Consider the following 24175-nt stretch of genomic DNA (forward strand, 5'->3'; position numbering starts at 1 on the left):
TAATGTTAATGCACGTAAATTGGAATGTGTCTTCTTCAGCTAGGTTGTAAGTTTGTGTGTGAGGGAAGTGTGTGGTCAATTTCTTCAGTAGTTTAGCTGGGTTTAGGCTTTGTTTTTGCTATCACCTTCAAAGTCTCCCAATGGTGATCTGTCTCTACCTGTGTGTAGAGTGAGGTCCATCATGTGGGAGTGTTATATCAGAGTTCCTGCCCCCTCCTCGCTTTTATGAGCTCAGTAGGGCTGCACCCCAAAGAGGCTCTCTACTGATGCTCTTTCCTATTCTCCACCACAATTCTGTGGGTTGTCAGTTTGCTTTCTTTTTAAAAAAAATATACATACCATAAATTTACCACTTCAAAAGTATGATTCAGTAATTTTCACTATTCTTAACTATTAATAAGTTGTGCCATATCAAATTCCAGAACATTTTCATTATCCCCAAGAGAAAACACCTCCTCATTAACCATCACTTCCCATTCCCTCTTCTTCTAGATCTTGGCAGGAATTAATCTACTTTTTGTCCATAGATTTTCCTATTCTTGGAACGTCATAATAATGTAATCAAACAACATGTAGCTTTTTGTGTGTGTTTGTCTTCTTTCACTTACCATACTATTTTTAAACTTCATTCATGTGATAGTATGTATCAGCACTTCATTTTCTTAAGGATGAACAAATGTATATACATTTTGTTTATCCATTCATCTCTTGATGAACATTTGGGTTATTTCCACCTTCTGGTATTATGAATAATGCGTCTATGTGCATTAATGTACAAGTGTTTGATTCTTTCCTTTCAATTATTTTGGGTGTGGGTCTAGGAATGGAATGGCTGGGTCATAAAGTAACACTCCATTCTTAACTTTCTCAGGAACTGCCAAAATGTTTTTCATAGCAGCTGCATCATTTTGTATTTCTAGCAGTAATGTATGAGGATTCTAATTTCTGTATATCCTTAGAGATATTATTATTGTCTGCCGTTTTTATTTTTGCCATTCTAGTGTATGTAAAGTGGTATCTCATTGTGATTTTGATTTGTGTTTCCCTGATGACTAACGATGTTGAGCATCTTTTCATGTGCTTATTGGGCATTTATGTATCTTCTTTGAAGAACTGTCTATTCAAATCCTTTGCCCATTTTAAATTGGGTTATATGTATTTTAATTGTTAAAATGTGACTGTTCTCTCAATATTCTGGATATTAGATCCTTATTCCATATGATTAACATATGTTTTCTCCCATTCTGTGAGTTGCCTTTTCAATTTTTTATGATGTCCTTTGAAGTATTTGAGACAACTTGCTTAATTCCTCTAGTGAATTCACTTTCTCACTCTGCAAAAAATCTATTTCAAATCTTCTCAAATCTCCAAAACACTCTAGCCTTCAACAGTATCTGATGATTTTCCTTCCTTCCTTCCTTCCTTCCTTCCTTCCTTCCTTCCTTCCTTCCTTCCTTTGCTTCTTTCTTTCTTTCTTTCTTTCCTTCCTTCCTTCTTTCTTTCTTTCTTTCTCTCTCTTTCTTTCTTTCTTTCTTTCTTTCCTTCCTTCCTTCCTTCTTTTTCTTTCTTTCTTTCTTTCTTTCTTTCTTTCTTTCTTTCTTTCTTTCTTTCTTTCTTTCTTCTTTCATTTCTTTCTTTCTTTTTTCTTTCTTTTCTTTATTTTATTTTATTTTGACAAAGTGTCACTCTTGTTGCCCAGGCTGGAGTGTAATGGCGTGATCTTGGCTCATTGGAACCTTCGCCTCCTGGGTTCAAGCAATTCTCCTGCCTCAGCCTCCCTAGTAGGTGGGATTATAGATGCCCGCCATCACACCCAACTACCTTTTGCATTTTAGTAGGGATGGGGTTTTGCCATGTTAGTCAGGCTGGTCTCGAACTCCTGACCTCAGGTGATCTGCCCACCTTGGACTCCCAAATGTTAAGATTACAGGCGTGAGCCCCCACACCTGGCCAATTTTCCACCTTCTTATAAGGCAAATGAAAACTATTTGATGGCAGTTCACTCTTTATCCCACCTCTGATGCCACCAATATCCTGCATTCTCTGTCATTTCTTTTCTGACAAAAGACAAAGCTTTCCAGCACTATCTAAGCGCCTAGAACAGACTCTTTCTCAAGCATTTTTCTCTTGAAATTGTCTCATTTTTTCTCTTTTATTAGCTAATCCTTGCTCTTTACTGGATCATTCACACTAAAAATAATGTGACAATTTCAACTGTCAAAAAATTTCTTCCTTGAGCTCATACTGCTGCTCAGTTGCATTTTTCCCTCCAATTTATAGCATAGTTTTCCCCCACAAAATCACAAATTGATAAACTAGATTTCCCTAAAGTAAAAAACAAACAAACAAACAAAAACAAAAAACAAAAAAAAAAAACACAAAAAAAAACGTTTTGTGCTCTAAAAGGCTCCTCTAGACAGAGAGACAACCCACAGACTGAGAGAAAATATTTGCAAGCTGTGTATCAGATAAGAAAGTTGTATCCAGAATATATAAGGAACATTTACAATACCACAATATAAAGACAAACCATCAAAAATGAGCAAATAATATGAATAGAAATTTCCCTAAAGAATACCTACCTACAAATGGCCAAAATAACATGAAAGGATGCTCAACTTCATTAGTCACTAGGGAAATGCGAGTCAAAACCTAAATGAGATACCATTTCATACTAACTACAATGGCTACAACAAAAATGACAAATAATAATGTGTTGACAAGGTTGTAGAGAAATTAGAGCCCTCATACATTGTTGCTGGGAATGTTAAATTGCAAAAAAGTGCATCCACTTCAGAAAGTGGAAAGCAGCTCTTGCTATGTGGTATGGTTTCATTGGTGGAAGATTCTGAAAAGGATCCAGTCAGGACATCCTGCCTGATTCCACCTGACTAATGAACAGAGGACCTTGAATTCAGTGAGTCACAGATTCCCTGAGGCAGAGGCACAAAGAAGAAACACCACATCTGGATTAGCACATGGGGACATGCACAGGAGTCTCCTGTGGATCTTGTTGATATGTAGATTCTCACTCCTTAGGGCTGAGTGGGGCCTGAGATGCTGGTTCTTAACTAGTCCCTAGGTGGTGCGGTTGGAGGAGCATTGCCTGGAGTCCACAAGCACTGTTGTAGGACAGAGTGGAAGAAATAAGTCAGCCTGGTGACAAGTGACCCTCAGTATAAGCAAATTTATTTCCTTGAAGAGGAGAGAAAGGTGAAGTAGAGAAAAAGCAGTCAGGGCAGGGCTTGGGCTTCCTCCAGGCAGATTCTGGGTGTGCCCTGGTGGTCATTCAGAAGGTGCTGGATTTGATCAAGTGGGCCTGACCTGAGGCCCTGTCACATTAGGCTCCTTAAAGATTCACTTAGGGGATAGTGATAAGCAGCTTTGAATTGGTCTTTGTGTGTAGGAAAGTATCTGTGTGTAAAGTCACGCATGGGATGATAATTGGTTGGGGGTGCTGGGTCAGCTTATGCCCTCCACTGTGATGTACTTTCCTGAGATGGCAGGAGAAGAATGGGATGGCCTCCTAGGGGTGACCTGGGCCAATCCGAGGGAGGAGGGGCACTGCTTCAGATATGGTCTTCTTCCAGACCCAGGATCCAAGCTGGTGGTACCCTGCTGACTCCTGGTAGTTCTCAGTCCTAACCCACCTCACTTCCTGTCTGACCAATGCCAAGGCCACCTGACTGATCCCCACAGAAGGAGTCATGGGGTCTGGGTTGCTGGCACCTCCTGCCTCTGCTGACCCTGACACACGTGCATTTGGAAGCTTTTACATGGCTTCTGACTCTAGCGTTTCCTTCAAGTACTGTTCGTCTGCTCTGGCAGGTCAAAGTTGACACCACTCCTACTGCTGTACCTTCCATCAAACACCGCAGCGCTCCCCGGCGAGAACATGGAAGAAACAGTGTTTTCTGTGGCCACTGGCATCTTCACTGCTGTGTCCACATTCACTATCTTTTTGTCCTCTACGTGTTTCTCTGGTTAATCTTAAGGGGTGTGGACCAAGATTGCAGATAGAACAGAGCCTCCACTTCAATGGGCTCTACTCCTGGGACCTCATTGTGTGTCCCCACACCTGAAATCCTAAGACCCTTTCCTGACCCCACATCCTCTGCAGACCCCATGCACCACACCCCTTGACCCCGTGCCCTCTCCCTATTCAACAGCCTCCTGAGGACCCCACATCTCCTTCCTGACCTCACCGCCTCTCTCCTCAAATTTCACAACCGTCCCTTCGTTACATTCCTCTCACTTGGCACCCTCCATCATTACCTATTTGCCCTCTCAGGGCCCCTCACAGAAAGGAGTTGTCATGGTCTTGAGTCTCCTTCCAGTCTTTTCCTGCTACGTGCAAGGCCCCACAGTTTTTGCTCTTCCCAGGCCAGCGGCAGCCCCATTGTAATTCCTCTGGGCCTATGAGTCTGAGAAGCTAGCAACTGAAAGGCAGTGGAGAGGTCTTTTGGAGGCTGATGGGTGTCCTGCAGTCCTGTACCCATATGGAAGGTCCATGATACCCTTGAGTCTTTTTGACATCAGATGCTTTCCTCCCTACCAGGGGCAGGGGGTTCCTAGAATTGGGAAGGCTAGGAATTCAGGACTCCTGATTGGCTTGAGGTCTAAGGAAAAAAAAAATGGTTTCGTGTGCCAGGCCTAGGGACTTGCTGCTTTGTGCAGTCTCAAAACTTGGTGCCCTGCATCCCAGCCATGGCTAAAAGGGGCCAATGTACAACTCAGGCCATTGCTTCAGAGAGTGCAAGGCCCAAGCCTTGGTGGTTTCCAGGTGGTATTGGGCCTGCAGTTGCATGCTGTTCTCATGGTACTGACTGAGTTTTCACAAGATCTGATTGTTTTATAAGGGGCTCTTCCCCCTTCACACTGCACTTCTCTTCCCTGCCACCTTGTGAAGACGGACATGCTTGCTTCCCCTTCTGCCATGATTGTAAGTTTTCTGAGGCCTCCCCAGCCACATGGAACTACTAATCAATTAAACTTCTTTCCTGTGTAAATTACCCAGTCTTGGATATTTTTTTTATAACAGTGTGAAAAGGGAGAAATACGATCAGTGTCATCTGCAGATAGAGATGGTTTCATTTTTTTCTTTTCCTGTTGGAATGTCTTTAATATCTTGTTCTTGCTTTATTACATCGGTCTGGACTTTCACAGAGATATTGGTAGGATTGGTCGGAATTGACATCCCAGCTTTTTATCCAGTCCTTCATCGTTAAGTATGATGCTAACTGTAGAGGTTTCCTCTTTTTTTTTCTCATGTCCTATATCAAGTTGAATTATTTCTTTTTTAATTTGACTTGTCTAGACTTTTTATCATAAAAACTTTTTAATCATTTGAATATGATCAAATACATTTTCCTTTAGTCTGTTGATGCAGTTAATTACAGAGATTGATTTGAGAATATTGAATTTCTGAGATAAATCTCAATAATGATACATTCCCCTTTTAATATTGTTGGTAAAGGCAGTCATGTCCTGTCTGTTGACCAACCTGCTCAGTTGCATAAGATGGGCCTTGTACCTGCAACATTTTCTTCTTGGGAGATAAAGAGCCCTCACAGCCTGTGCTGGGCTTATTGTCTTGTGAGACAATATATTTCTTTGTTCCAGGTTTGATGCGTACCTCTGTGTTCTGATGAAATGCATGTGTTGATGGCCCTCAGGCTCCCACCCAGCTTTCTGGGTATTAAACCCAGCATGCATTAGCTATTTTTCCTATTGCTGTCTTTCCCTTGCCCCACTGACAGGCCCCATTGTATGTTGTTCCCCTCCCTGTGTTTTCACTGTTCAGCTCCCACTTATGAGTGACAACATGTGATGTTTGGTTTCCTGTTCCTGCATTAGTTTGCTGAGGATAATGGCTTGCAGCTTCATTCATATCACTGCAAAGGACATTATCTCATTCCTTCTTATGGCTGAATAGTGTTCCATGGTGTATATGTACCACATTTTATTTGTATAGTCTATGATTGATGGGCATTTGGGTTGATTCCATGTCTTTGCTATTGTGAATAGGCACTCATTTTTCTATTATTCCATTTTATCTTCATTGCTGCCTAATTATGTGTATCTCTTTTAGTGAACTTTTTGTGGTTGCCCTAAAGTTTACAATGTAATCTCTACTTAATCACAGTCTACCTTCAAATAATATATTATTTCGCATGTCATGTAAGAACAATTATACATAACCAATTTCTCCCTCTTGTCTTTTGGGCAGATCTCACAAAGTCTTTGCTAGTCCGATTTGGAGCTCTGAAGCAAAGATTGCTTGGAGGAGGGGTCCCTTTTATGGGACTTTCTAAGCCATTTTACCCTCGACTTGCTCAGTCATTGGCTGGTGGCCTTTCTGAGAAGTGTATGGTCTTGACTACAACTGCATTGCCTAATCATTGATTGGTGACCACCCCTAGAAGATTGTGACTTCAGCTGTAAAGTTAGTCCCTGAAAGAGATATTAGGCTGTCAGATAAGCACACTTATTGAAGCTGTGCAGCTAATTATTTATTGAGGGGCATCTTATAGTCTCTGATTGGGTTTCCCGTGCTGACTTGTAATCTATGATGTGGCACTGGTAAGCACGTATGTACAGGATTGTGTTCCCAACTTGAGAAGGTAGCCCATCTAAACCCTCCCATATGGCAGAGGTAGCCATTGTTCATCTTTTTTTTTTTTTTCTTTTTTAAAAAATTTCAACTTTATTTTAGATTCAGAGGATACATGTGCAGGTTTATTACATGGGTGTATTGCATGATGCTGAGGTTTGCACTTCTAATAATCCTGTCACCCAAATAGTAAACATAGTATCAAGTAGTTTTTCCAGCTTTGTCCCCATCCTTCCACCCTTTTGAAATCCCCCGTGCTTATCGTTCCCATCTTTGTGTCTGTGCGTACCCAGTGTTTAGCCCCCATTTATAAGTGAGAACATGTGGCATTTGGTTTTCTGTTTCTTCATTAATTCACTTAGGCTACTGGCCTCCTGCTACATCCATGTTGCTACAAAGGACATGATTTCATTCTTCCTTTTTATGGCTGTGTAGTATTCCATGATGTATATATATACCACATTTGAAAAATCTGGTCCACCATTGATAGTCACTTAGCTTGATTGTATGTCTTTGCTATTGTGAATAGCACTGTGATGAAGATAGGAGTGCCTGTGTCTTTTCAGAAGAATGATTTATTTTCCTTTGGGTATATACCCAGTAAGGGGATTGCTAGGTCAAATGATACTTCTATTCCTAGTTCTTTGAGATTTCTTTGGGAGTAGCTTTTTTATTATTATTTTTGATGAAGCCTGTTTAGGCACAGCTGTAGTCCTGTATTAGTCCATTCTCTCACGGCTATAAAGAATACTACCTGAGACTGAGTAATTATAAAGGAAAGAAGTTTAATTGACTCACAGTTTTGCAGGCCTAACAGGAAGCATGGCTAGAAAGCCTCAGGAAACTTTCAATCGTGGTGGAAGACAAAGGGGAAGCAGGCACCTTCTTCACAAGGCTGCAGGATGGAGGGTTTGCGCAAATGGGGAAGTGCTACAATTTAAAACCATCTGCTCTCATGAGAACTCGCTTACTATCTTGAGAACAGCATGGGGGGACCCTCCCCCATGATCCAATGACATCCCACATGGTCCCTCCCCTGACGTGTAGGGATTACAATTCGAGATAAGATTTGGGTGGGGATGCAGATCCAAACCATATCAAGTCCTTGGAATTTAGTGTTTATTATAGTTTAGATACGTTTAGTTATAAGCTCAGAAGAGATTCTTATTTTCATGCTTTATAAATCAGTGTTTTCTGGTTAATTGCACAGTACATCTGGTCTCTGAAGTGGCAAAATAGGGTCATCACCACGTCTCTCTAAAACTGTGCAATCAACAATGCAAGCTAGTGCACCTGAACCATGTGATAAGCTGGTGTTCATTTGTACATGACCATGTGTGTACATATATGTTCGTTATCATTTATCTCAAAATATTTTTTAATTTCCTTTGTGATTTTTTTCTTTTGCCTATTGGTTGTTTAGGAGTATGTAGTTTAATTTTTGCAAATTTGTGAATATCTGAAATTTACCGATGTTATTAATTTCATATTTTATTCCACTGCAGACAGATAAAATACTTTGTACAATCTCGATCCCCTTATATTTATTGAGACTTGTTTTGTGGGCTTACATATTGTTTATCCTGAAAGGTGATCCATGTATACTTGAGAAAAATATTCTGCTGTTTTGGGTGTTGTGTTCTATAATTGGGGCTTAGGTCTGACTGGTTTATGTTGTTGTTGAAATATTCTATACTCATGGTGACCTTCTATCTTGTTATACCTTTATTGAAATCAGGGTTTAAAGTCTCCAATAATTATTATTGAATTATTTATTTTTCTCTTTAATTCTTTCTTCCTATATTTTTGGGGTCTGTGTTATTAGGTACATATATGCTTATAATGTTTCATATTTTTGATAGATTAAAACTTTTATCATCATTATAAAATATCTTCCTTTTCCTCTAGTAACAACTTTTATTTTAAAGTCTATTTTGTCTGATATTAGCATAGCCACTCTAGCCCTCTTTTGGTTACTGCTTGTATGATATATCTTTTCCCATATACTTACTTTCGTCCTATTTATGTCGTTGGATGTAATGGGATTCTCTTTTTTTTGTTTGTTTTCTTTTTTTTTTAATTATACTTTAAGTTCTAGAGTACATGTGCACAATATGCAGGTTTGTTACATATGTATACTTGTGCCATGTTGGTGTGCTGCACCCACCAATTCGTAAGCACCCATCAACTCGTCATTTACATCAGGTATAACTCCCAGTGCCATCCCTCCCCCCACATAATAGGCCCCAGTGTGTGATGTTCCCCTTCCAGAGTCCAAGTGATCTCATTGTTCAATTCCCACCTATGAGTGAGAACATGCAGTGTTTCGTTTTCTGTTCTTGCGATAGTTTGCTGAGAATGATGGTTTCCAGCTGCATCCATGTCCCTACAAAGGACACGAACTCATCCGTTTTTATGGCTGTATAGTATTCCATAGTGTATATGTGCCACATTTTCTTAATTCAGTCTGTCACTGATGGACTTTTGGGTTGATTCCAAGTCTTTGCTATTGTGAATAGTGCTGCAATAAACATACATGTGCATGTGTCTTTATAGCAGCATGATTTATAATCCTTTGGGTATATACCGTACAGTAATGGGATGGCTGGGTCATATGGTATTTCTAGTTCTAGATCCTTGAGGAATCACCATACTGTTTTCCACAATGGTTGAACCAGTTTACAATCCCACCAACAGTGTAAAAGTGTTCCTATTTCTCCACATCCTCTCCAGCACCTGTTATTTCCTGACTTTTTAATGATAGCCATTCTAACTGGCATGAGATGGTATCTCATTGTGGTTTTGATTTGCATTTCTCTGATGGCCAGTGATGACGAGCATTTTTTCATGTGCCTGTTGGCTGTATGCATGTCTTCTTTTGAGAAATGGCTATTCATATCCTTTGCCCACTTTTTGATGGGGTTGTTTTTTTTTTCTTGTAAATTTGTTTGAGTTCTTTGTAGGTTCTGGATATTAGCCCTTTGTCAGATGAGTAGATTGCAAAAATTTTCTCCCATTCTGTAGGTTGCCTGTTCACTCTGATGGTAGTTTCTTTTGCTGTACAGAAGCTCTTTAGTTTAATGAGATCCCATTTGTCAATTATGGCTTTTGTTGCCATTGCTTTTGGTGTTTTAGACATGAAGTCCTTGCCCATGCCTATGTCCTGAATGGTATTACCTAGGTTTTCTTCTAGGGTTTTTATGGTTTTAGGTCTAACATTTAAGTCTCTAATCCATCTTGAATTAATTTTCATATAAGGAGTAAGGAAAGGATCCAATTTCAGCCTTCTACTTATGGCTAGCCAGTTTTCCCAGCACCATGTATTAAATAGGGAATCCTTTCCCCATTTCTTGTTTTTGTCAGGTTTATCAAAGATCAGATGGCTGTAGATGTGTGGTATTATTTCTGAGGGCTCTGTTCTGTTCCATGGGTCTATATCTCTGTTTTGTTACCAGTACCATGCTGTTTTGGTTACTGTAGCCTTGCAGTACAGTTTGAAGTCAGGTAGCGTGATGCGTCCAGCTTTGTTCTTTTGACTTAGGATTGTCTTGGCAATGCAGGGTCTTTTTTGGTTCATATGAACTTTAAAGCAGTTTTTTCCAATTCTGTGAAGCAAGTCATTGGTAGCTTAATGGGGATGGCAATGAATCTATAGGTTACCTTGGGCAGTATGGCCATTTTCACGATATTGATTCTTCCTATCCATGAGCATGGAATGTTCTTCCATTTGTTTGTGTCCTCTTTTATTTCACTGAGCAGTGGTTTGTAGTTCTCCTTGAAGAGGTCCTTTACATCCCTTATAAGTTGGATTCCTAGGTATTTTATTCTCTTTGAAGCAATTGTGAATGGGAGTTCATTCATGATTTGGCTCTCTGTTTGTTACTGGTGTATAAGAATGCTTGTGATTTTTGCACATTGATTTTGTATCCTGAGACTTTGCTGAAGTTGCTTATCAGCTTAAGGAGATTTGGGGTGGAGATGATGGGGTTTTCTAAATATACAATCATGTCATCTGCAAGCAGGGACAATTTGACTTCTTCTTTTCCTAACTGAATACCCTTTATTTCTTTCTCTTGCTTGATTGCCCTAGCCAGAACTTCCAACACTATGTTGAATAGGAGTGGTGAGAGAGGGCATCCCTGTCTCGTGCCACTTTTCAAAGGAAATGCTTCCAGTTTTTTCCCATTCAGTATGATATTGGCTGTGGGTTTGTCATAAATAGCTCTTATTATTTTGAGATACATTCCATCAATACCGAATTTATTGAGAGTTTTTAGCATGAAGGGCTGTTGAATTTTGTCAAAGGCCTTTTCTGTGTCTATTGAGATAATCATGTGGTTTTTGTCTTTGGTTCTGTTTATATGGTGGATTACGTTTATTGATTTGCATATGTTGAACCAGCCTTGCATCCAGGGATGAAGCCCACTTGATCATGGTGGATAAGCTTTTTGATGTGCTGCTGGATTCGATTTGCCAGTATTTTATTGAGGATTTTTACATCGATGTTCATCAGGGATATTGGTCTAAAATTCTCTTTTTTTGTTGTGTCTCTGCCAGACTTTGGTATCAGGGCGATGTTGGCCTCATAAAATGAGTTAGGGAGGATTCCCTCTTTTTCTATTGATTGGAAAAGTTTCAGAAGGAATGGTACCAGCTCTTCCTTGTACCTCCGGTAGAATTCGGCTGTGAATCCATCTGGTCCTGGCCTGTTTTTGGTTGGTAGGCTATTAATTATTGCCTGAATTTCAGAGCCTGTTATTGGTCTATTCAGGGATTCAACTTCTTCCTGGTTTAGTCTTGGGAGAGTGTAAGTGTCCCGGAAATTATCTATTTCTTCTAGGTTTTCTAGATTATTTGCGTAGAGGTGTTTATAGTATTCTCTGATGGTAGTTTGTATTTCTGTGGGGTCAGTGGTGATATCCCCTTTATCATTTTTTATTGCGTCTATCTGATTCTTCTCTCTCATCAATTTTGTTGATCTTTTCAAAAAAAACAGCTCCTGGATTCATTGATTTTTTTTGGAGGGTTTTTGTGTCTCTATCTCCTTCAGTTCTGCTCTGATCTTAATTATTTCTTGCCTTCTGCTAGCTTTTGAATGTGTTTGCTGTTACTTCTCTAGTTCTTTTAATTGTGATGTTAGGGTGTCAATTTTCGATCTTTCCTGCTTTCTCTTGTGGGCATTTAGTGCTATAAATTTCCCTCTATACACTGCTTTAAATGTGTCCCAGAGATTCTGGTATGTTGTATCTTTGTTCTCATTGGTTTCAAAGAACATCTTTATTTCTGCCTTCATTTCGTTATGTACCCAGTAGTCATTCAGGAGCAGGTTGTTCAGTTTCCATGTAGTTGAGCAGTTTTGATTGATTTTCTTAGTCCTGATTTCTAGTTTGATTGCACTGTGGTCTGAGAGACAGTTTGTTATAATTTCTGTTCTTTTACATTTGCTGAGGACTGCTTTACTTCCAACTATGTGTTCAGTTTTGGAATAAGTGTGATGTGGTGCTGAGAAGAATGTATATTCTGTTGATTTGGGGTGGAGAGTTCTGTAGATGTCTACTAGGTCCACTTGGTGCAGAGTTGAGTTCAATTCCTGGATATCCTTGTTAACTTTCTGTCTCGTTGTCTGTCTAATGTTGACAGTGGAGTGTTGAAGTCTCCCATTATTATTGTATGGGAGTCTAAGTCTCTTTGTAAGTCTCTAAGGACTTGCTTTATGAATCTGGGTGCTCCTGTATTGGGCACATATATATTTAGGATAGTAGCTCTTCCTGTTGAATTGTTCTCTTTACCATTATGTAATGGCCTTCTTTGTCTCTTTTGATCTTTGATGGTTTAAAGTCTGTTTTATCAGAGACTAGGATTGCAACCCCTGCTTTTTTTTGTTCTCCATTTTCTTGGTAGATCTTCCTCCATCCCTTTATTTTGAGCCTGTATGTATCTCTGCTTGTGACATGGATCTCCTGAATACAGCAAGACTGATGGGTCTTGACTCTTTATCCAGTTTGCCAGTCTGTGTCTTTTAATTGGAGCATTTAGTCCATTTACATTTAAGGTTAATATTGTTATGTGTGAACTTGATCCTGTCATTGTGATATTAGCTGGTTATTTTGCTTGTTAGTTGATGCGGTTTCTTCCTAGCATCGATGGTCTTTACATTTTGGCATGTTTTTGCAGTGGCTGGTACTGGTTGTTCCTTTCCATGTTTAGTGCTTCCTTCAGGATCTCTTGTAGGGCAGGCCTAGTGGTGACAAAATCTCTAAGCATTTGCTTGTCTGTAAAGGATGTTATTTCTCCTTCACTGATGAAACTTAGTTTGGCTGGATATGAAATTCTGGGTTTAAAATTCTTTTCTTTAAGAATGTTGAATATTGGCCCCCACTCTCTTCTGGCTTGGAGAGTTTCTGCCGAGAGATCTGCTGTTAGTCTGATGGGCTTCCCTTTGTGGGTAACCCGACCTTTGTCTCTGGCTGCCCTTAACATTTTTTCCTTCATTTCAACTTTGGTGAATCTGACAATTATGCGTCTTGAAGTTGCTCTTCTCGAGGAGTATCTTTATGGCATTCTTTGTATTTCCTGAATTTGAATGTTGGCCTGCCTTACTAGGTTGGGGAAGTTCTCCTGGATATTATCCTGAAGAGTATTTTCCAACTTGGTTCCATTTTCCCCCTCACTTTGAGGCACACCAATCAGACGTAGATTTGGTCTTTTCACGTAATCTCATATTTCTTGGAGGCTTTGTTCATTTCTTTTTCCTTTATTTTTCTCTAGACTTCTCTTCTTGCTTCATTTCATTCATTTGATCTTCAATCATTGATACTCTTTCTTCCAGTTGATCGAGTCATTTACTGAAGCTTGTGCATTTGTCACGTATTTCTTGTGTCATGGTTTTTATCTCTGTCAGTTCGTTTACGACCTTCTCTGCATTGATTATCCTAGTTATCCATTCCTCCATCCTTTTTTCAAGATTTTTAGTTTCTTTGTGCTGGGTACGTAGTTCCTCCTTTAGCTCTGAGAAGTTTGATCGACTGAAGACTTCTCCTCTCAACTCATCAAAGTCATTCTCCGTCCAGCTTTGATCCGTTGCTGGTGATGAGCTGCGTTCCTTTGGAGGGGGAGATGTGCTCTGATTTTTTGAATTTCCAGCTTTTCTGCCCTGCTTTTCCCCCATCTTTATGGTTTTATCTGCCGTTGGTCTTTGATGCTGGTGACGTACTGATGGAGTTTTGGTGTGGGTGTCCTTCCTGTTAGTTAGTTTTCCTTCTAACAGTCAGGACCCTCAGCTGTAGGTCTGTTGGAGATTGCTTGAGGTCCACTCCAGACCCTGTTTGCCTGGGTATCAGCAGCAGAGGCTGCAGAAGATAGAATATTGCTGAACAGCGAGTGCTGCTGTCTGATTCTTGCTCTGGAAGCTTCGTTGCAGGGGTGTACCCCGCCGTGTGAGGTGTGAGGTGTCAGTCTGCACCTAATGGGGGATGTCCCCCACTTAGGCTACTCAGGGGTCAGGGACCCACTTGAGCAGGCAGACTGTCCATTCTCAGATCTCAGCCTCGGTGCTGGGAGATCCACCGCTCTCTTCAAAGCTGTCAGACAGGGTCATTAACATCTGCAGAGGTTTCTGCTGCTTTTTTTTTTTTTTTTTTTTTTTTTTTGCTCTGCCCTGTCCCCAGAGGTGGAGTCTACAGAGACAGGCAGGCCTCCTTGAGCTGCGGTGGGCTCCACCCAGTTCGAGCTTCCCGGAGGCTTTGTTTACCTACTTAAGTCTCAGCAATGGCAGGCGGCCCTCCCCCAGCCTCACTGCTGCCTTGCAGTTAGATCTCAGACTGCTGTGCTAGCAATGAGGGAGGCTCCGTGGGCATGGGACCCTCCCGGCCAGGTGTGGGATATAATCTCCTAGTGTGCCATTTGCTAAGACCCTTGGTAAAGCGCAGTATTAGGGTGGGAGTTACCCGATTTTCCAGGTGTTGTGTGTCTCAGTTTCTAAAGGGATTCCCTTCCCCCTTGCGCTTCCCAGGTGAGGCGATGCATCGCTCTGCTTCAGCTCTCACTGGTCGGGCTGCACAAGCTGACCAGCACCAATTGTCTGGCACCCCCTAGTGAGATGAACCCAGTACCTCAGTTGAAAATGCAGAAATCACCCGTCTTCTGTGTTGTTCACGCTGGGAGCTGGAGGCTGGAGCTGTTCCTATTTGGCCATCTTGCTCGCACCCCGGGATTCTCTTATAATCAGTATATAGTTAGAATAGGCTTCCAAAATATATTTCTCCAATCTCTGACTTTAATTGAGGTGATTAATCCATTTACATTTAAAATTACTGGTAAGGTAATATTTCTGTGTTGTAGCCAGTGATTTACTCTTTATATCACATATGTATTTTTCCTTCTTTATGTTTTCAATACTACCTTCCTTTGTGAAAAATATATGTTTTTCTAGTTCTACCATTTTAATCCCATTGTCATTTAAGGTATTATTTTCTTAGCAGTTGTCCTCGGGACTACAATTGATAGTTTAACTTGCACCAATCTATTTAAATTAATACCAGCTTAATTAAAATATATACAGTGGGTTTGTTCACATACAGTTCCATTCTCTTCCTACTTCTTTGTGTTGCTACTGTCATATGGTAACAGTTAAGAGACTGGAATGTCCAGGGTTGAGGATTCCCACAGAATAGGAGCAGGCCTGGACTAGAGCAATGACAAGTAGATGGAGAAAAGGGGCCTTAGCTTCATCCTCTAAAATGACCTCAGTTGTGCATATCAGAGCTGGTCACAAATATTTGGTTCTCTTCTTTCTGGGCACATAAGATTGCTTTTATCTGCTCCTTTAAATTTAAGATAGGGAGAAAAGAAAATTGGCAACACATTAGGCATAAAAAGAGATTTATACTTGGAAAGTAGGTAACTCTAGGCTTTTGCAAAATATGCAAACATTTGTGCAAGGAACAATGCACTTTTTAAAATAACCATTGGGCCATCCCAATGAAGTGCAAGCAGTGGCCTGGAGAATTTGGAATGTGGCTCTAGTACTCCTCACAGATGTGAACCTGGGAAACCAGGATCAGGCACAGTGTGGGACCTTTTCTTTGGCATTCAGTGTGTTCACCTGGAGGACTCTCCCTTGCAGAGCTCTGGGGTGTGAGATTGGATGCAGGGAGGGCGAGCCTGGAGGAAGTCTTGGAAGCAACTCTCACAGACCTATGTGTTGATCCAGGTCCTGGTTCAGTAGCCCTGGTTATTGCCCCAAGCAGGACTAGAACAAGTTATATCATGTCTATGCAGTTCAAAGATGTGGGATTAAAGAATCCATGGTAACAGATTTTCAAGGAGAAAAGAAAATAAATGCATTTATTAATGCATATATGGATCATAAGACATATACAGGTTCAGGAATATTAAAATGTGGGGGAAGATACAGCATGGGCACGCAATAATAATGGCCACTTATTAATGACCACGTTATTAGGGTTAAGCATTTTACATACAAGTGGCATGTTATATGATGCTCACATAAACACTCTTAAGTTGTACTATTATTACTCCCATTTTACAGATGAGAAAACTGAAGTACATAAAGGATACCTGATGTATGGGCTTATAAGTGACAGAGCTCATATTCAAACTTACTTTCGTATGGGTTCAAAGCCCTGTCTCTTTTACCGGGTTGAGCTACCCGCCCCCCACCACAAACAAGGGAGTGCCAGCCATCTTCCACTGCTGACTATTGCCCTATCAATATGCCCCTAGGACTGATCTTAAAGGAGCCAAGTGGTGGTGCCAGTGAGAGCTTGAAACAGAATCCTACCCAATGGCCTCTCTCCTGTTCTATCCATATGACATGGAGACAAATGCCGTGGAGGAGAGGTGGGTCCTAGGATAAAGATAGATGGAGAAGTTTCTGCATTGAGAGCTCCAGATGGGCTGCAGTTCAGAACACCTGCAGTTTGGAACCACCAGCCCCGCAATGAGCTTGTGCTCCATTAATAGAACATTGGGGATCCAGAGGGGAATGCAGATGAAGTGAAGACATTAAGGAGTTAAGTGGGAATGAGAAGGGACTTCGCTCACTATTTTCCTCCCCCTCTTTTTCACTCCTGCTTCATTCAGAAAATATTTGGGGCAGGCTACAAAGAATTATGTAATACAGCAAGATAAAATGCATTACACACAAATAAAACAAAGGGATCCCAGAGATAAATCAAGTGAGAAGATGGTAGAGCCTGCAGCAGGCTTAGAACCCCAAATGTGCCAAAAAGTCCAGCCTCCAGGAAGACTTCCATTGACCTTTAGGGTACCCTGGAAGCTCATGGCCCAAGTGCAGTTGCCAGGCTACAGTGACCATTTGACATGAATATTAGAGGTCCAGTCTTCCAGAGGCTGCTATTATGTCCAGACATGTGTCCTGCCTTGCTGTGTACCTGCCTGGCCTGGTCTCTTTTATTCTCAGCAGATTGGGTGACTCAACGATTTCCTTCAAGCCAACTCCACTGAGCAGGCTGGCAACCAGATACATGGTGGGGCAAGTAGGACGAAGCACAGTGCTCATGAGACATGTGGACTCTCACTGCATCCACGTAGGTGTCAGTGTCTGCAGGGCTCGTTTGCACTACCCTCAGTCTGAGTGATGGGCAACCTTGGCTTTGTCCTCTCATGCTATTTTGTGGATTTCCCTTGGGACATAACAGGCATCCTGCCACTAGCCCCTGCTGTCCCTATGTTCAGCTCCTGCCCTGGGATCAAGGATAAAAGGAGACACAGGACCCCTTATTTGCTCCGGAAAGGCTGACGGGGTAATTGCCACAGGGAAGAGCTGGTGATATGGTTTGACTCTGTGTCCCCACACAAATCTCCTTCTGAATTGTACTCCCATAATCCCCACGTGTCGTGAGACTCGGTTTGAGATAATTGAATCATGGGGGCAGTCACCCCATACTATGCTATTCTCATAATGGTGAATGAGTCTCATGAGATCCCAAGGTTTTTAAAAAATGAGAGTTGCCCTGCACAAGATCTTTTTGCCTGCCGTCATCCATGTAAGACGTGACTTGCTCCTTTTTGCCTTCCCCCATCATTGTGAGGCCTCCCTAGCCATGTGGAACTGTAAGTCCAATTAAACTCCTTTCTTTTTCAAATTTCCAGGTCTCGGGTAAGTCCTTATCAGCAGCATGAGAATGGACTAATACACCTTTCAAGAACCATGCAGGAGGTCAGCCGCTTGCCAAGGAAGCTGAAGTTAAGTGCAGGGCTTCAGTCATAGCTGGTGGAACAGAGAGGTTTCTTAGGAGAGCAGGACCGTGACTGACAGGTCTCACATCAGTCCCTCAGTGGGCAGGCTCAAGACATCCAGAGACAGTCAGGACCTTCGCATGTATGGGCACAGGAAGGCTCCCATCTGCTCTGCCTTACCCTGGTCAGGATTGCTTACATCCTCTGTGGTGTGTGACCACACAGGAGGCTTCTGTGGAATATGCTAGACCCTGGGAATGCCTCCAGAAGAGGCTGTTGGTGGGGCGCTGTGAGACCCCCTAGCTGCGCTAGCCTTGCAGTACTTAGGCATCCTAGAGTCAGCACTCTCCCCATCTGTCATTTCTCTCCAACAAGGGACACTAAGTGTCCCAGTTGTCATCCTGGAGTGTGACAAAGCAGTCTGCTCTGGAGCTCTTTCTGGAAGCACTCAGTTCATGACATCTTGCAGGGCTCCAGCTCACCTCCAGTCCCATTTTACTTCTACATTCCTCCTGTGGCCAGCCTAAGGCAGTGTAGATGGATCCAGCAGATGATCCTTCTCAAACTTTTCCAAACTCATCACAGCCTACATCCTGTGGTAACAAGAAAACCTTACCCTTCCTGGCTCCTTTCCAAATCCCAATTTGACCTGAAGATCTTCTGGGACCTGGAGGAGTATACTAATGACCACAGATCTCATAGTCTGCTTCACCCATTAGTCTTCTCAAACTATTTTGGGGGTACAGTGAGATCCTAGATGGCTCTTTGGCCACTGAAAGAACAGTTCTGCATCACCTCTGTGGATCAAGTTTAGAAAGCAAAAACTCATAGGCACCTTAACGAGGTGATTAGTTTAATTAATGTGTGGGCATTACATAGGGGATCATTTGAAAAGTAACTCATCATTATAGTGATTTGTCACTCATTCACACAACATTCTTTATTATTTACCAACCCCTAGGAAACTCACCAAATGGCTACCTCATCTTCTGCCAGTTCCATCTGAACCACAATACTTTGGAAGGGGATTTCTAAGTAGAGAATTTTAAATAAAAGATTAACTGCTCATAAACCTCAACACTGAGTCTTGAGTAGTTGTATTGGAGAGCTGCAATTCCAAGCCCCAGGGGGGAAGACTGAAGTCAGATACAGGAGACTGCGGGCAATTGTGGGCACTGCAGCAAAGGTGATGGGGGCTTAGAGATGGGCCTCAGGAGAAGGAAACCCCAAATCCCGACAGGTACAATTAGGCTGTTAGATTCCACCTTGCAGGGACTACAGTGTTAACTTGCAGATCCAAACAAGATGGAAAAAGAAACAGGGCATCAGGGAAAGGTCACAGCTGCCTCCTGACAGGAGAGAGTGTTCAGATAGCCCTGGGTGGTTGGAACCCTGCCATGCTGACTTACCCAGGATTCCAGGAGCACAAACCAGAAGCTGGGAAAGCAGGCCTTTGGAGTCCCCTTGAAATTCAGATGCTTACCTGGTCCAGGAGCCAACAATTAGAAGATAGTGGGAGCATCCAAACTTTGGCTGTTGGGTCATCGGAAAGATTGAAAATTCCATGAGACTTTAGTACAGAGAAGCTCCAAATACTAGGACCATAGAACTGGCAGTTCTTTATTCATTCCATAAATGAATACCGAGCATGTACTGTGTGCCAGGCACTGCCCTGGGCTCTGAGGATACAACATTGAACACATTTCCTCCCTTGGTGGAACTTATATTCTAGTGAGGTAAGGGGTAGGCACACAATGAATCATGAAACAAACTTAAAGGTGCAGTAGATTTAATGGTTAACTTACAAATCACCTTTGGCAGGCTTCCAAATTAACTCACCTGGGGGAGGTCTTGTGACTTCTGGTGACATCCTGTCCGTCAGTAAAGTGTCTTATCCTGTGTTCCACAAATTGTTTACATATGGATTAATATGTAAGGTACCAACATTGAAAAGTTGGCTGATTTATTTTTAAATCATGAAGTTTTACTGATTGTCTTGTATATGGACATTTTAGCCTGTATGTTGCAATTTGATACAATGATTCTAATCTCCGTATTGTATTCCCTAATAAAAAACGACAACTGCCATACAAAAAGTTCTCCTCTCTTCTTCTAAACTCCCCCATAAAACCCTTCCAACTTGTAAGACACTCCAGAACACTCCGAACTTTGTTGTTTTCTCCTCCCAGGTCAGTCCTCACATTTGGCTTCCAATAAACATTTATCCAATTATTTTTGCCTAATCAGTCTTAATTTTGGTCCACGTGGTGATAAATACTATGGAAACAAATTGAATCTAAAGAACTGAATAAGTGTTTGGGATGAGTTAAGAGGAAGGATTGCAGTTTTAGAAAGGGTATTCAGTTTTTAATGAGGTTATTTGTTTTTGTTTGTGCAATTGTTTAAGCACCTTATAGATTCTGGATATTAGACCTTTGTCAGATGCGTAGTTTGTGAATATTTTCTTCTATTCTTCAGGTTGTCTGTTTGCTCTGTGGATAGTTTCTTTTGCTGAGCAGAAGCTTTTGAGTTTAATTAGGTTCACTTGTCAATTTTTGTTTTAGTTGCAATAGCTTTTGAGAACATAGTCATAAATTATTTCCCGAGAGTGATATCCAGAATGGTGTTTCCTAGGTTGAGGCCTTACATTTAAATCTTTAATCCATCTTGAATTAATTTTTGTATATGATGAAAGGTCAGGATCCAGTTTCATTTTTCTGCATATGGTTAGCCCGCTATCCGCACACTATTCATGGAATAGAGATTCCTTTTTCCATTGCTTATTTTTGCTGACTTTGTCAAAGATCAGATGTCTGTAAGTGGGCAGTTTTATTTCTGGGCTCTTTATTCTGTTCAATTAATCTATGTGTCTGTTTATCTACCAGTATCCTACTGTTTGGGTTACGTTGTAGTATAGTCTGGAGTTAGGTAATTTGATGCCTCTGGCTTTGTTCTTTTTTCTTAGGATTGCCTTGGCCATTCGGGCTCTTCTTTGGTTCCACATGAATTTTAGAGTACTTCGTTTCTGATGGTACTCATGAACATACAGATGGCAATGAAAGACACATGAGAATACTAGAGGGTGGAGGAAGACAGGGAAGCAAGAGTTGAAAAATTAACTATTGGGTACTACGCTCACTACTTGAGTGATGGGATTAATAATATCACAAATCTCAGCATCACACAATATACCCATGTAACAAAGTTGCACATGTACCCCCTGAATCTAAAATGAAAGTGAAATTACAAAAATAAATAATAAAGACACAAATTCTATGAAGAAAAAGAAAAGTTATTCACAGAAGGCCTCACAGAGAAGATATTTCGAGAAAGACCCGAGGGTGTCTGGAAGGCAGCGTTAGCTAGCAGTATTATAGGAGCATGTGTCTAGAAGAGAACAAAGGCGTGCAGTACCTCAGGGCCCTGGAACAGAGAGTAGGAGGTGGGGGTCTAAGGAGGCTGGTCTATTGAAGCCAGACCCTTTTCTCTGAGCCATAGGCTGTCTCAGAGCCAGGTCAGCTGCACTGTACCATGAACTGGCATATTGGATCTAGGTTTCTATCCAAGGTTACTGAGTTAGTTTACATTATTCCAGCATTTGAGATGTGGGGTAGGTAGACGTATAGTTGGAAACAGATTAGTAATGGATTGAAGAGTTTTGATGCTGAATATCAAGTATATTGGGTATATTATACTATACTGTTTTACATGTTTGACACTTTCTATAATAAAGATATTTCATTATAAATATCATGGCATTAAATTTGAAATCCTAAGTGAAATGAACTATATTTTATAAAAAAAAAAAAATGGCCCGGCACGGTGGCTCACACCTGTAATCCCAGCACTTTGGGAGGCCGAGGCAGGTGGATCATGAGGTCAGGAGTTTGAGACCAGTCTGGACAATATGGTGAAACCCTGTCTCTACTAAAAATACAAAACTTAGCTGGGTGTGGTGGTGCATGCCTGAAATCCTAGCTACTCAGGAGGCTGAGGCAGGAGAATTGCTTGAACCTGGGAGGCGGAGGTTGCAGTGAGCTGAGATCGTGCCACTGCACTCCAGCCTGGGTGACGGAGTGAGACTCTGTCTCGGGGGGGAAAAAAAAAAAAAGATCAAATTGGTCCATAGAGAAATAGAAAACTTTAATCAAACATTACAAACTAAAACTGTGTTATCAGTTCAAACCACCCACAAATGATCCAGGAAAAGAAAGTTTCAGAGGCCAGTTTTACCAAATAATTAGAGAGAACTCATTGTCATCCTAAGCAAACTCTTAAAAACCAAACAAAAAGATGGGCAATTGTGGAACTCATTTTCTGAGACTAGTATTCTTTGTTTCAAATATCAGAAGAGGACCTCACCATGAAAAGAACACTTAAACCAAAGTTACTACATAGCAACAAATATCCTAAATAAATTAATAGCCAATTCATTTGGGTAGTGTACTAAATGGAAAAACAGGATATATCCAAAGAATGAAAATACAATTTGACATTAAAATATACCTTCATTGTGATTCCCTATATTAACAAGATTATAGAGGCAAAACATATGATCATATTAACGGATACAGAAAATGCTTTGAAAAAATTAGTAATCATCCATGATAAAAATAACTAGAAAATTAAGAGTAGAAGGAAATTTTGTTTCATCAAATCAATAGCAAATATACTTAATTATAAAATGTTGGAAGCATTCGTGTCAGGGACAGGTCATAAATGTATGCTATCATTGCTGTTTTTCAAAGTTGTATTGGAATACAAAGCCAGAGATACGGATACCAAAATAAATAAGAGGTATGTATATTGGAAAGAAAGAGTGATATTTGGTAGGGTAATGCAACAGTCTATTTAGAAAATTCAAAAATTGCGCACCTGAAATAGTCAAATGAATAAGAGACATGTGAAAAATAGTGAATGGAAGATCAATAAAGCAAAATCAAAATATTTGCAAAACAGACAATAACTATTAAGAACAGGTCATAGAAAATATCCCATTCACAATAGCAACAATATCCAAAAATTACCTAACAAGACTAACAAAAGCATGTATGATTTTTACTGAGGCAACTATACAAGTACTGACACATCCAGTTCAAAGAGCGCCCAAATAAACAAGGCAGTATATGATATCATTGACAGGCAATAGAATATTGCAAAGATGGCAATTCTATTTTCAAAAATTGACAGACATAATTCCTTAACCAGCCAAGATGACGCTCAAGCTCAGGCATCTGTTGGTTTTGGATTGTTTTTGTTTTTGTTTTAGACAGGACCTCACTCTGTTTCTAAGGCAGGAGTGCAGTGGTGTGAACACAGCTCACTGCAGCATTGACCTCCTGGGCTCCAGTGATCCTTCCACCTTAGCCTCCCTACCAGCTGGGACTGCAATCACACACCACCACACCCAACTAATTTTTCATTTCTTTTTTTCTTCTTTCTTTCTTTCTTTCTTTCTTTCTTTCTTTCTTGCTTGCTTGCTTGCTTGCTTGCTTCCTTTCTCTCTCTCTCTCTCTCTCTCTTTCTTTTCTTTCTTTCTTTCTGAGATGGGGTCTTGTTATGTAGCTCAGATTAATCTTGAGCTATGGGGTTCAAGTGTTCCTCCCGGCTTGGCCTACCAAAGTGTTTGGATTACAGGTGTCAACCACCGTGTTCAGCCTTGGGCTTCTATCTTAGGCTCCCCAAAACAACCCCGGAAAACTACAGACTAAAAATACATAAATAAAGGAACAAGAAAACAATATAAACAATGAAATCTAAACCAAAAAACATGAGCGATCCCTGAGAATTTCATTGTATTTTGAAGGAATACTTGTGATTGCGGGGGAAGAGTGGCAGGGAAGTTGGGGTGGACAGGAAGAAAGAAATGTTTAAAATTCTGCCCCTACTTCACTGTGGAAAACTCGGGTAGCATCTCAGACCATAGGTGCCAGTAGTCGAGGGGTAACTTCAGGACAGGAGGAAACACTGGTTGATTAAAGGAATATGGCTGGAATTTGTGCTAATAACCACTAAAACCATGTCAGTAGATAAAGATTGGCTTTTTAACAATTATCATTTTAATTGAAGATAACGAATGGATTAAATTAGAGTATTGACCATCAGACTGAAATAGGCATAGTTAGGTTAAGTATGATTTTTGACACTGAATGAGAATTAAAAAATGAAAATCACTATAATGAACTACGAAGTGTTAGATAAATTCTAAACGCAGGACTTCCACAAATTTCTTGCAGCTGCTCAGCCTCTTCAGTGTAAAAATAAAGCTTTCAGGGCAAAAGTTTGCAAAGTCTAGATCTGGCTGGGGAGGAGCCCCCGTGGGAAGGTGTGCGTCTTCTC

The 24175-nt window shown here is 40.9% G+C and overlaps 1 protein-coding gene across 1 annotated transcript in view; it reads right to left on the reverse strand.

The window, feature by feature from the left end:
- IDS (iduronate 2-sulfatase) overlaps positions 1–24175 on the reverse strand; it is a 308093-nt gene that overhangs the window by 233023 nt on the left and 50895 nt on the right. The window lies entirely within an intron of this gene.

This window comes from Macaca thibetana, chromosome X, assembly GCF_024542745.1.
Source record: "Macaca thibetana thibetana isolate TM-01 chromosome X, ASM2454274v1, whole genome shotgun sequence".
In the NCBI taxonomy this organism is placed as follows: domain Eukaryota; kingdom Metazoa; phylum Chordata; class Mammalia; order Primates; family Cercopithecidae; genus Macaca; species Macaca thibetana.